We start from the raw sequence: 13,710 nt of genomic DNA on the forward strand, positions 1-13,710 counted from the left end.
GGTTCTGGGTCACTCTTCTTGCATCCAGACACCCTGAAAGGATTAGGAGGGATCCCCCTTGAATCATGAGAGATGAAAACGAGGCGATTCCCTCACACTCCTGCTCTCGAGTGAAGGTCCGAGTGACGGGAACGTTCACGTACCTTCTGGAGAGAAAGAAAAGGTGCAAAGGTGCTCAGGGCCTGAGGACTGGGGAGAGGGGAGGGAACCCACCAACGTCGGTGGGGACCGAGGGGCTTCCGGCTCCCGGGAGGCGTAGTCGGGGGCGGGCCGGGGGCCCGAGGGCTGCGCAAGGAACACGGGGCCCCGCCAACGCCAGGCCGCGCTCCCTCGCGTTCCCTGCAGCTCGTGCCCGGGCGGCCGCCGCAGTCCCCGCGCCGTAGCCGGGCGTGGGGTCCAGGGGGCGCTGTGGCCCAGCGGCGCCGGCGGCGGGAGCGGCCACGGCGACGCTGGAGGCTTCGCGGAGGATCCCCGCTTGCAGCACCTCGGTTGTCCCGCCGCAGCCTCGCGCCCCCGGCCCGGCTCAGCGGCGCTCCTGCGGGATCCGCGTGGCTGCGGCGGCCCGGGAGCCCGATGCGGCTCGGCGGGCGCTGGGCCTCAGGAGCAGCGGCAACCACAGCTCCTTCAGGAGCGGGAGGCTTCGCGGCGGCGCCTGGGGCCGGGCCGGTGCCCTCCGGAGGAGGCTGTCTGCTCAGGGACGACCCCCACGGCCATGCTGAGGCGGCGGCGGCCGCTGCTCGAGGTGAGTGTGGCGCGGCGCGGCGCGGTCCCGTGCTCGCTGGCCTTCGGCCGCCCGGGAAGGTCCTGGGTAAGCCCTCGGGCCGGGCGGACGGGGCGTCCTGCCGCTGCGGCCGCCTCCCCCGCCCCGCGGCTAGGGGGGGGCCTCAACCCTTCTTTCTCGCGTCCCCCGGGAGGCCGGAGGCGCGTGGGGGGCGACTAGGCCCCGCGTCGCCGGGAAGCCCTCGCCCCGGCCTGGGCTCCGGGGCGGCCGGGTGTGTGGAGCGGGGGACTGGCAGGGTCGTTGGCACCCTTCGGTTTGGCCCCGGCGCCGGGCCGAGCGCAGCCTCTTACCCTGGGCCCCGCACGTACATCCCGGAGGGAGGCAGAGATCGCCTGTTTGCGAACAGCCAGGGCTTTTCCGCGCCCCATGCTGAGTCCCGCAGAGTCCCGGGGGGAGGGGCGGGAGAGCAGGGAGAGAGAAAGAGCGCAGAAAGTGCGGGGCCCTGAAAGCCCTAGGAACTCCTGGAGTGTCATGCACCCACCTGACTGGGCTGAAAACAACCGTTTGCGTCTTATTTGAGGTGAAATTTCATCACCTACCGGTAGCTCATCTTTGCCTTCTTCTGTTACATTTTGCTTCTAAGCGTGGTTTGCCTTGGAGAAAGCCCCCTCCCAGCTTTGCGATGTTAAGTTTCCTAGATAAATACAATTAGAACAATATCTTAAAAAAAAACAAAAAACACCAAAGGTCTGGTCCCCCGCCCCGCCATGAGAGAGTGTAAATATTTTAATGCCTCAGTCCTCGTTACAGAATTGTCTTCCTAAATAGATCCATAGGATAGATGACAAGAGGATTTTAAAAAGTCATGCTAATAACAGATACCTGATAGAAATAGGACATATTCTAAATTTTAGTAGTTAAGTGATTTGTTCTGGCATTAATTTAAAAAAAGTTAGTGATTACAGTTTGGTACCATAAGTCAGATATTTGGGTGTTTGTAGTTTATGATAAATGTGGTTCAGGTTATTCTTGTTTCCCATTATGTATGTGAAGGTTGTAGGATTAATAAATACTTACAAAACTTTTATAATCCTGAAAAAAAAATGCTTATTGTAGAAAGTTCAGAAAGTACAGAGAGGTACTATGCCAACCCTCAGTAAATATTTAATAACGGGGGAAAAGTCACCCATAATCTCAGAACATTTTGATGGTCATTTAAAGTTTAAAATGGGCTTGTATTGTTGGTGATTAAATTATTATCTCTGTATTAGGTTCAAAGTTAACTGTTCCATTTTACTGTTGAACATCCAGTCATTTGTATAAGACCTATAAAAATGTTTTACTAAATTACATTGCAGTCATAGTTGAATTCATCAATTAAAACAGAATAACATGGGTAACTACCTAAAAGACCCCTGATTTACCTTCTGTGCAGCATGTGAAGCTCCAGGTCTAGGGAGGTTTTGTGTATTAAACGTTTTTTGGGGACCTGTCCTATTCGATGCCATAGCCTTGTATTGTTTTTGTAAGATTTTTGCTTAAATATTTATAACTGTAAAAAAATGGCTCCATTAAAAAATTTGGGGGAGGTAGATGAATTTAGGTTTAAAAAAATCTAATTCAGTTCTTAGTGTGTCCCTAAAGACTACCAACATTAGAATCAGCTAAGAGTGCTTATTAAAATATGCAGATTCCTGGCCACTTGAATCAGAATTTCTAGAAATGGTAGTGGCCCAAGGAGCTTCACTTTTATCAAGCTCCCCAGTTCTTAGTCCTACTAAAGTTTGAGAATCACTGGTAATAAGTTTAAAGTTAATTAACCTTGTCAAGCTGAGTGAAAGTATCTGTTTTCTAGCAAAGCTATAAATCTTAAGTGGCAATACAGTCATTTCTCATAGCGACAGATAATGGTGGTAATCTTAGAAAAATCATATTTCTAGGGACAGCTGATTCAACCAACAAACATTTCTAGGGACAGCTGATTCAACCAACGAACATTTATTGAGAGCCTTTTCTGGTAGCTGTGGTGTTACAGAAGGATACCTGACCACTTACCTTGGCTCTTAATCTTGGACTTCAATGTCATTGTCTGTAAAATGCAGATAGTTATCATACTTATCTTGCAAGGCTTTTAGGATAAATGCATCTGAAAAAGCTTTGTAATCTGTGAAAGATCTTTATAAAATTTTAGCTGTTAATATTAAGTACCAGGTACTGTCTTTGGTGTTTTGAGAAACACAAAAATGACCAAGGTCTGTGCTAGCAACTAGCTAATTGTGGAAGCAGGACATGTTTAATTAACTGTTTTTTAAAATAAATTTATTTATTTATTTTATTTATTTATTTTTGGCTGCATTGGGTCTTCGTTGCTGTGCGTGGCCTTTCTCTAGTTGTGGCGAGTGGGGGCTACTCTTCGTTGTGGTGCGCTGGCCTCTCATTGTCGTGACTTCTCTTGTTGTGGAGCACGGGCTCTAGCCGCACAGGCTTCAGTAGTTGTGGCACATAGGCTCAGTAGTTGTGGCTTGCGGGCTCTAGAGCACAGGCTCAGTAGTTGTGGTGCACGGGCTTAATTGCTCCGTGGCATGTGGGATCTTCCCGGACCAGGGCTCGAACCCGTGTCCGCATTGGCAGGTGGATTCTTAACCACTGCGCCACTAGGGAAGTCCTAATTAACTGTTATAAGGCAGAGTCAGATAAGTGTTGTAATTGAGTGGAACATGCTGGATCTCTATTTAAGGCTTCTATGTTTAATCCAGTAGCTTGCCCTTTAAGAATATTAATAATTTTTATGTATGGTCATTCCTTTTTCTTCTAATTCCTGGTTCAGTGTTTTATTCCTTAAGGAGAAAATTGTATTGTTGCCTGGTGAGCAATTATGTTAACTCCTTGAGAAAGACGGTGTGAGTGGAGATGATCCCATTTCTTCCTGTTACAGTCCATTCAGTAAACTTTTATTTGGCACCTGTTATGTGCTGGCCACAGACTAGTTGCAGGGCACAAAGCTTCTTTAAAAGATAACTGCTTGGATTTTAACTTAAATTCTCATGTTGCTAAAGGGATGATGTGTGTGGTGTGTTTTGTGGTTGTTAATTGCATGATGTGATGCAGAATATGGAGTCAGATGTGAGTACAAATCCTTACTGCAGTCTTACTGCACTCTTATAGCAATGTGACATTTAGATCCTGAGTTTCTTCTTATGTGCTATTGGAGTAATGGTACCCCTCAGTAGTCAGGGCAGTAGAACAGGTTCCATGAGATAAAAGTAATCAAAAGCAATTAACTCAGTGTCTGTCACATAGAAGGTGCTCAATAAATGTTAAATTCCATTCCTCCTTTTGGAGAAAACAAAAACAAAAACCAGGCATTGGAATTTCTGTGTGACTTAAAACTTGGTAGCTTTAATTTTTTAGAGAATGAGTTTACTTTTGGAATTTTTTGAAATTTTTGATAGAAAACAATTTTGATCTTAACTATTACACATATTTTCCATTTCATTTTTAGCGAATAAATTAGCTCTTCCCTGTGTCTAGCTAATAAATTAGCCATTCTCTGTGAAAATATATTTGTTACATTTTCAGAGTTTTATTCATTTTTCAACTATTCATTTTCAGTTTTACGTGATCTTTGATTTTACTTGTGTGTACCTGACTTGCATTATTTGGAACAACATTCTTAGTATATAATAATCAGTGAAAGATACATAGTTGCAGTTACCAAATAGAAATAGTTCATATACTTAGTTTTCAAAAAGCAGTATCAATTTATTAAACTTACATTATTTAAGAATTGAAGAATCTTCAAAACATAGACTTTTCCTTACATAACCGCAGTAGATTAGAACTAGATTTTTATAACCTGTCAGATATGGGGTCCAGTCTTTTCTTATAACATGTATAACCCTGGACAAGTTTCTTACCCCCTTTAAGCCTCAATTTATTCTCCTATAAAACGAAGCTGATAATACCCATCTTATAGGATTATTGCGAGGATTAAATGATATAATGTGTAAGTCAGAGCTGTAATTCAGTCCCATGAGTCCTGGTAAATCAGTGTTACCCTTGAAGTGGAAAATATACTTCTTGTTTACTTCTGTTTGAAAGAGCTTGAAAGGTCATTATTTATGGAGTTTACTACCAAGAACATAAAATCAGTATGATCAATTTGTAAGTATTAAAGATTGCTAAATTAAGGAGAAACCAAGGTATCAGTATTAGTATTTTAATTGTGTAGTTAGTAGAATGTCTTCCACTTTATAATACTCCATAAGTTTTATTTAATAAAATAATTTAAATGTTATTTATAAAATATTTCCTGTTAAAAATTTTTCTTTTGAATTATTATAAATAGCCCATTCACAGAACTGAACTATTAGAAAAATTAAAACAGTATATACTGTTTTGTATTTATGAAGTACTTTTTGAGAGCCTTTAATAAAATAAGGTAAAAATGAGGAAATTTCTTTGGACACACTGAAATCAAGAAGAAGGCATTGAATTCATATTGGGCAAGGGAGGCTTAATGCATGTTGATGAGGCTGTTGAGGTGTTCAGGATTTTATATTACAGAACTCTTTGTAAAAATCCTAAACTTTTTTCTGTAAATTATCTTTTAGTTTAAATTCCTTACATTTGTTTATTTAAGCTTAAAAATGCTTTTGCGGCCCTAGCTTTTGACTATAATAGTTTCTTTAGTTGATAATTCTGTAGTGATTTATCATCTTTTCAACTTTCTGGTTGTTTATGATAATACATTCTCAAGGATATGTGACTTAATATCAATGATGGTAGTTCTGTTGCATTTTTAAAAATACAGAAGTAGTAAATTCATGCCTTAGATTAAAAAAATTAAACTTAAATGGAAATTTGTTAAAAATTCTTTATTCTTTTTTATTTTGGCTACTTTGGGTCTTCGTGGCTGTGCGGGCTTTCTGTAGTTGCTTTGAGCGGGAGCTACTCTTTGTTGCAGTGCACGGGCTTCTCATTGCCGTGGCTTCTCTTTGTTGCGAAGCATGGGCTCTAGGTGCGTGGGCTTCAGTAGTTGCAGCACGTGGGCTTCAGTAGTTGTGGCCCTCGGGCTCTGGAGCGCAGACTCAGTAGTTGTGGCGCACAGGCCTAATTAGTTGCTCCATGGCATGTGGGATCTTCCCGTACCAGGGATTGAACCCATGTCCTCTGCATTGGCAGGTGGATTCTTAACCATGGCGCCACCAGGGAAGTCCCAAAATTCTTTTTTCTTATATGTAGTATAGTCCCCTATTGTTTGTTTCCATTCAAAGTATTAGAGCTTTTTCTATGAGGTTTTATAGGACATAGTTCAGAGTCAGCAATAATGACTTGCTAATGTTTCTAAAGCTTTTTCAAACTAGTTAGGAAATTCTGCGGGGAACCATTATTTGAGTAAACAGTGCATTTGGGGCCTTCATTCTACATACAGTGGATCAGCCACAGTGTTTTCCCATTTGATTATGATCACTTTTAGATCTTTTAATGCTGATTTTGAACTGAGTGGGCTGAAAGTTATACAAGATTGTATAACTGGTTTGTTACACAATCTTATAGTTGCTTTGGATGCCGTAATTTCTATATAAAGCTATAAAAAACAGCAGTTCTGGAGTCTTTTTGCTGGTATTAATGAAGAGGTAAGCATTTCTGTTTGTAACAGTTCTCTTCTAACCTCTCATGGTAGTTTATCTACCAGAATTTGTTTTATTAAAATGAAGAAAGAGTAAATCATATGTTATTATTATTATTTCAAAACACAACAGAGCCTATCTCAGAATTCTGTTTATTAAAATAAAGGATGAGCGGTATCAAAATTTTGTGAAAATATTCCGTCAGGGTTTATGTAATTTTTAATCTCCATTTTTCATTTTCAATTGAATGAGAGAAACAACCTCTAAAAAGTAATTGAAGTAAAACACTGCCAGTTTGAGAAAAAATTTAAAACTTCAGAATACATCATCTAGACCTTTTTGTAATTCTGGTGATGTAATAGCTGCCAAAGTTTTTTGTTTTTGTTGTTTTAAAAAATTAGTAGCTAAAGTAAATTATTTTTGAGATTGTTGTGAGGTCACTCTTGGAAATTTCTGCTCAATGGTTAAAAAACAAGATTAAGATTCTTTATTCTGGCACAGCCCTTCATGGTCTGGTTCCAACCTAATCCATGGGGTCTACTATTCATTGGCCAATGAGTATTGTATCATATTATGCCTATAATAAACCTCTAGCTTGCCTGGGCATTTTATAAAATGTGTGTGGCTAAAATGGGAAGTAAAATATAAAATGTAGCTACATGCCCCATTATCCAGTCCTCCCAAGATTCCAGGTTTACAACATTTTCCTTGATTTCTTTTGCCTTTTATTACTTATTTGTGTAATGTAAAAGTTTTGTCAACGGTGTGCTATCTTTCTGGTAGGTGTTTCATGTCTGTCATTTATAATTCTTAAAATGATCCTATAATACCCATGGTATCATGGATGTTTTACAGCTGAAGGAACTGAAGCTTGGAGAGTTTTATTGACTTTCCTAAGTCCATATCCATGATTCAAACCATATAACTCTGACAACAAACTCCACACTCTTTTTCATCATGTGAACTTCCCCATGTGTTCTGTATTTGTTTTATTATAAGATTTTCCATAGTGCTTTAGGAAGTATTCAAATTAGAAGAGCACAACTTTAGTTGATTTGCCTTTGAAGTATGCTATTGGCATGTAGCAATTTGTATAAAAAAAAAGATGTGTATGTGCATGTATTTGGGGAATTTCCACTTTCATTTACTTATTTTTGAAGTAGATAAATGCCTGCTTTGTGATTATTAGATAAGTATACTAACTGATCTCTGGACCTCATTTTTCTGATCTGAAAATGAGTGGTGGGCTAGATGTTAAGGCCCTTTCCACATTTAATATTCTATTCAATATTTCTAAAGAAGAGCTCAATGAAAAGATAGATGGCATGTGGACAGCTCTAGGCAATGGTGACTAAATGTCATTAATGAAGTAACAGCGTGGGGGGGGCAGTGGGCTGTGGGTAGTGGCTGAGGAAGATAGGAGAATCAAGACCAAGGGATTGTAATTTACATAAAAGTTTTCCCTGTAATGAATAGAGAATATATTTCTGAATAAAAACACAAAAACTCTGGAAATTAGCTGGATGAATAGTTTGTGACTGAGGCCTTTTCCCTCTCTACCTGTTATTCCCTTTCTTCTGCCCTTTCTTGTGATATGTTTTTATGTTTGTGAAAAATGCATATAGAGCTGTGTTATATGAAAATAACCAGATCACCAGTAGCACACTTGAAATAATTAAAGCTTTCATATTGCTCGTAAAGTGGGAATTCAGTAATTAAAATGTGGATCCATTGTTGTAGATCTTAAGAGAGTTTGTTGAGAAAGCAAAGGAGGGCATGTTTTGCATTCAAAAAGGATAAAATGCATTTTAGTGACAAAACTTTTATATAGCCTACCCACCCTGGAGGTATTAGAGATGCTAATATTGACATGTAGGTAATCAGGTGATGTTTTGACTGGTTGGAAAATTGTTACCCAGCTAGAAAATTGTCATACTTTTCCTTGTTAGCTTTTTCTGCAGTCCTTGGATCAGTGAATCTTGACTTAGCAAAGAAATCATCCTCGACCAGGAGCAAGGAAGTGTTCTTTAGTCAAATACAATAAATCTGGGTTTTTTTAGCGTACTAGATCCCTCAGGTAGAGATTAGTAACTGCACATTAGTATTTTAAAAACTGAGGAGTAAAAGTAAAGAAATTTGTTTCACTTTATTTAGCAGTATATTACCCAGACTAATTGGCCGTGGCACCCTTTTTATCCACATAATAGTTAGCAGTACAGCTTTTACTGATCTAGGTCGACTTTTATCTGTTTTATAAAGCCTTACCCTCACAATATCCATGGCTATTTGAACCCTCCGGTGATCAGCCCTGATTACTTCCTGAAGGACTTCATTCTGTTGTTGGTTACTGCTGATTATTAGAAAATTTCTTTTGTATTTAACCAAAGATCTGCTTTTCTTTAACATCTATCCTTTTGTTGTTTTCTTCTCTAAAATTATACAGAATAAATACTCTCATTTTAATATCTGAAGCTGACAAGATAATATCTTGTCTTCCCTGGCATAGTAATTAAAAGCTCAGACTTTGGAGTTAGACTGCCTGGGTTCAAATTTTAGTTTCACTGCTTTTGCCTTGTGATCTTGGGCAAGTTAATTAATGTCTCTGTGCCTCAGTTTCCTCATCTGTAAAAAAGGGAATAACAGTAGTACTTTAGTGGACTAAATGAGATGATCCATATAAAGAGTTAATTACAAAGTGTGTTGGTTTGGTCCTCTGGGAAGCATTGATATATTTTTTTTGGCTGTGTTTGGTCTTCGTTGCTGCGCGCGGGCTTTCTCTACTTGCTGCGAGCGGGGGCCACTCCTCGTTGCAGTGCACGGGCTTCTCATTGCGGTGGCCTCTCTTGTTGTGGAGCATGGGCTCTAGGCGCGCGGACTTCAGTAGTTGTGGCGTGTGGGCTTAGTTGCTCCGCACCATGTGGAATCTTCCCGGACCAGGGCTCTGAACCTGGCTCCCTTGCATTGGCAGGCAGATTCGCAACCACTGTGCCACCAGGGAAGTCCCCCCTGGGAAGCACTGAGTTGGAGTTACTAGTGCAAGGGATTTTTATGGGGGGTAGGTAATAGAATGCCTGTGAAGGGAAAGGGAGAAGTTGAACTGACCAGGGAGAACCTCAGTCTGTGATGCAGATCTGGAAAAAAAATCTTGGACAACCCAATAAGAAGCTCCAGAGCAAAAACTGCCTGTTAGAGGAGTCCTGCATTAGGAAGAAATGGCCAGGTTCTAGAAAATCCACTGTGTTTAGTCACTGGCTAGGAGCTGCCCAAGGCGAGTGTGGACTCCCCTGGAAAGCTGAGATGAATTCTTATATGCTGCAGCTGGAGGCTACTAGCTAACTGTATTCCTTGCACCTGAATGCAGGTTCTTTTTTGAAGGGAGATCCAAGTGATTGCCACAGTCCCTTTCTTACGCTGTGTGGATCTGTGTCTCTAAACATTTTCTGAGAGCAGCTCCTCCATTTCCATGGACCTCTCTTCCTAATGGGAAAGTTAAAAGTAGGATAGTGAGACAGGCTTCAGCCTCCATCTCTGTAGCTGGTCTCCAGGTCACAGTGGTTCTCTTTGTCTCCTCCACTATCCAGTCTGAATTCTTGCCATTAGCTATCATTTCTGAAGTTCTTGGTGGTTTGTCTAGTGGTATGACCCAACCCTCATTTTTTATTTAAAATTTTATTTTTGGCTCCGTTGGGTCTTTGTTGCTGCATGTGGGCTTTCTCTAGTTGCCGTGAGCGGGGGGCTTCTCATTGTGGTGGCTTCTCTTGCTGCGGAGCATGGGCTCTAGGCACGCGGGCTTCAGTAGTTGTGTCAGACGGGCTCTAGAGCACAGGCTCAGTAATTGTGGTGTCCGGGCTTAGCTGCTCCACGGCATGTGGGATCTTCCCGGACCAGGGCTCGAACCCATGTCCCCTGCATTGGCAGGCGGATTCTTAACCATTGCGCCACCAGGGAAGCCCCAGCCCTCATTTCTGAGGGGTCTGAGAACCATGCTCTTCTCAGGCTGGAGTGGTTGCATTTGTCTGTTCACAGTCACAATTGGGCAGGGGAGTATCAAGTGGTACCCAATTGGATCATCTGAATTCCAGATATACTCCTTGATCCCATTATGTAACAGCAGCCCTACTTCACCTGAGGATGAGGTTTAATTAGCCTCATTGTGGTGATTCTACTTCTTGTCTCCTGGTCGCGGGATACACAGAGTCCCAAATTCCCAGGCTGCAGCTGTAATTTATATAGTTCATTATGATCCTTGATATGTCTCCTGGCAAAAGTGTGCCTAGAACCTTTAACTTTTTTTTTTAAAACATCTTTATTGGAGTATAATTGCTTTACAATGTTGTGTTAGTTTCTGCTGTATAACAAAGAAAAGCAGCTATATGTATACGTATATCCCCATGTCCCCTAGCCAGTTGGTCAGCTTGAGGCATAGTGCTGTATTGGGGGCTCAGTGTCGTTCATTGGTTGGATGTTCAGAGTTGACAGTAGCTTGTTTGGCCCTTGGTAAGTGGGCATCCATGCCTCCTTCTCTGCTTCCATCTTCATTTCTGTTACAATGGCTTCTCTGTTCATGTTCCCATCATGCCAGTTCTGGGTGGCTAATGTCAGCTGTCGGAGTTACTTTGTCTATTTGGTTGTTCATTGTCTCTTCTGCATTGGATGCTTTCTGATGGGCATTAACACGTGAAAAACATTTTCACACTTTATGCTCGCTCCTATATGTTCATTCATTTGCCTCCACTCATATCTTCTTGCATCCATTGTACAGTCTTTTCCCTTAAAGACCCCTAACCAGGTAGGTACTCAGTCCATTTGCCATTGCCCATGAGTCTGTATATATTCTCATCTCAGGCCACATTTCTTTCTACACAAAGTACATCACTTGAAGCTCCATCTTAGGGAGACTTTCCCTTTCCACTGTCACGATCACCCCTAAGTGTGGCTGTAATGAACCTGTTGTTTTTTTTCAGCTTGCATTCACATACTGAGCTGACCTATTTATAAGCCAAGCTTTGGCTTTTATGTCCTCCTTAACTTGGTTGTATAGGATCCTCCAAACAGCTATAGATGTGAGCTGAGGAAGGGTGCTGGCACAACTGTGGTGTCAGGGAAGTTTTGACTGCCTACTTATGTAGCTTACTTGTGCCCTTTGGTTCTGCTTGGGTTTGATTTTTGATGTACTATTTCCATCTCATAATGGATTGTTACTGAGCTCACTTGAGTTTATGACTTGGAGAGTCCTGTTGAGCCCAGCTCATTATGGGCAGTTCTGGACATATGGTGCCCAATGGTCAAGCGTTCTGTCTCTTCCAGAGCCCAGTAGCACAGCAGGAGTTGTTTTTCTAATAGCATGACTTTTCTGCAGAACTCCAGGGGCCTGCCTTCATTGTAATTCTCCCACTTGGGCTTGCTATAAAGTCTGTACTGTGTCTTTCCCCACCATTTATACCTCCAATAGCATGGGAACTGCTTGCACTACAACCTGGACCTACTGCAGAGTTGTTTACTCCACTCAAAGCTGGCAGCCTTTCATATTACTCAGTACATGGGCCACAGCAGTGTATAGAATGTGTTGACTCTAGAATCTGAAGAAACCTAGCAGACCTTGTGCTTCACTTTTTTTTTTTTTTTTTTTTTTAATAGTAAGGATGCAAGATGCAGCAGTTTGTCTTTTGCTTTGGAGGGAGTGTGTTGGCATAGCCTTAACCACTGGATTCCTAAAACTTCACTGAAATGGCAGATCCCTGAATATTCATAGTTTTTCTCCCATCCTTTGGAGCACATATATCCTTCAGCGTGCTAGCCATCTCTTGATTATCTTGCACGATCAACATGATGTCACTGATTTACTAGATTAGTGTGCTATTCTGAGTTCAGATCTCTTCAGACTATCTTATGACAGAGTAGGACAATTAATATAGCCCTGAGGCAAAACTGAGTGTATACTGTTGTTTACTCCATGTGAAAGGAACTATTTCTGATTGGGATAGAAAAGAACTCATTTGCCAAATCAATGGCTGCATGCCATGTACCTGAGGCTATATATATCTGCTGTAGCAAACATATTACATCCAGCATGGTAGCTATGGTCATGGCTGCTACTTGGTTGAACTGTGGTAGTCTTCAGTCATTCTCTAGGATCCAGCTGGTTTCTACAGAGGACAGACTAGTGGATTAAACAAACATATGAAAGGGACCACTACCCCCACATCTTTGAGATCCTTAAGGGTGGCGCTAATCTCTGCCATTCCTCTTACCTCCACCCCCGACACAATATTTTTTTGATTTACTATTTTGGCCAAGGAGTGGGGAGACATTTTTAGGTCTCATTTGGCCTTTCAATTGCTGAGTATGCCAATCCTGTTTATGTATTCAGGGCCTGGGAAAATAAGTGCTGGGTAGGTCAGTGGACTGTGGACCTACCATAAGCTAGACTTTGGCCAGAACTCTATTTCTTACTTAGTTCCTATATTCCTTCCCCTGTAACTGGGCCATAATTATGTTCCACGTTTCTGGATATCAACATTAACTCAGCCTCTGTGACCAGTTGTTCTTCAGATGTCTGGGTATTTTCCTTTCCCCACTATACCTATATAGTCACCTGAGTAAATAGTCATACGTCCCTTTGGGGAAATATATATATATATATAAAATTTGTTGCAGGGTCCTTACTCCTGGGGACCCATCCATCTCTTTAAGTCCATCAGTCTGGATCTGAAAACTGGCTCAGGTCCAGGAATTAGGCAAGGGATAGTAGCTTTTTATTGAGGCAACTACTCTCAGTCTTGTGCTTATCTGTTCTTGCCTTGCTTTGATTGTGTATATATTAATAAGCAGCACTGTTGTTGATTGCCTGTCTATTTTGCTCTAATGACACCAAGTTCTGTTAACTCCCTCCCCGGCTCCCAGTGTGTCAAGCTTTATTGGCTGTCTCCCACCTTGCAAGTCATGATGATAGTGTGGTCCATTAGCTTCTGTTATTTTGTTTTTTTGTAATAAACTTATTTACTTTATTTTTGGGTGCATTGGGTCTTCATTGCTGCGTGCAGTCTTTCTCTAGTTGCTGTGAGCGGGGGCTACTCTTCGTTGCAGTGCACGGGCTTCTCATTGCGGTGGCTTCTCTTGTTGCAGAGCACGGGCTCCAGGCACGCGGGCTTCAGTAGTTGTGGCACACGGGCTTAGTAGTTGTGGCTCGTGGGCTCTAGAGCGCAGGCTCAGTAGTTGTGGCGCACGGGCTTAGTTGCTCCGCGGCATGTGGGATCTTCCCAGACCAGGGATTGAACCCATGTCCCCTGCATTGGCAGGGAGATTCTTAACTACTGCACCACCAGGGAAGTCCCTAGCTTCCGGTTTTAAGTGCTA

General features: G+C 42.1%; 1 protein-coding gene across 3 annotated transcripts in view; it reads left to right on the forward strand.

The window, feature by feature from the left end:
• The first annotated feature begins 338 nt into the window (after positions 1–338).
• ZFYVE9 (zinc finger FYVE-type containing 9) overlaps positions 339–13,710 on the forward strand; it is a 191,978-nt gene continuing 178,606 nt past the window's right edge. For 2 of the 3 annotated variants that reach the window (XM_057542363.1, XM_057542371.1), the window contains exon 1: positions 339–742. The gene's annotated coding sequence lies outside the window, so the exon portion shown is untranslated. The remainder of the gene's footprint in view (positions 743–13,710) is intronic. The other variant, XM_057542375.1, reaches the window with a different exon arrangement.

Source organism: Balaenoptera acutorostrata, chromosome 1, assembly GCF_949987535.1.
Source record: "Balaenoptera acutorostrata chromosome 1, mBalAcu1.1, whole genome shotgun sequence".
Classification (NCBI taxonomy): domain Eukaryota; kingdom Metazoa; phylum Chordata; class Mammalia; order Artiodactyla; family Balaenopteridae; genus Balaenoptera; species Balaenoptera acutorostrata.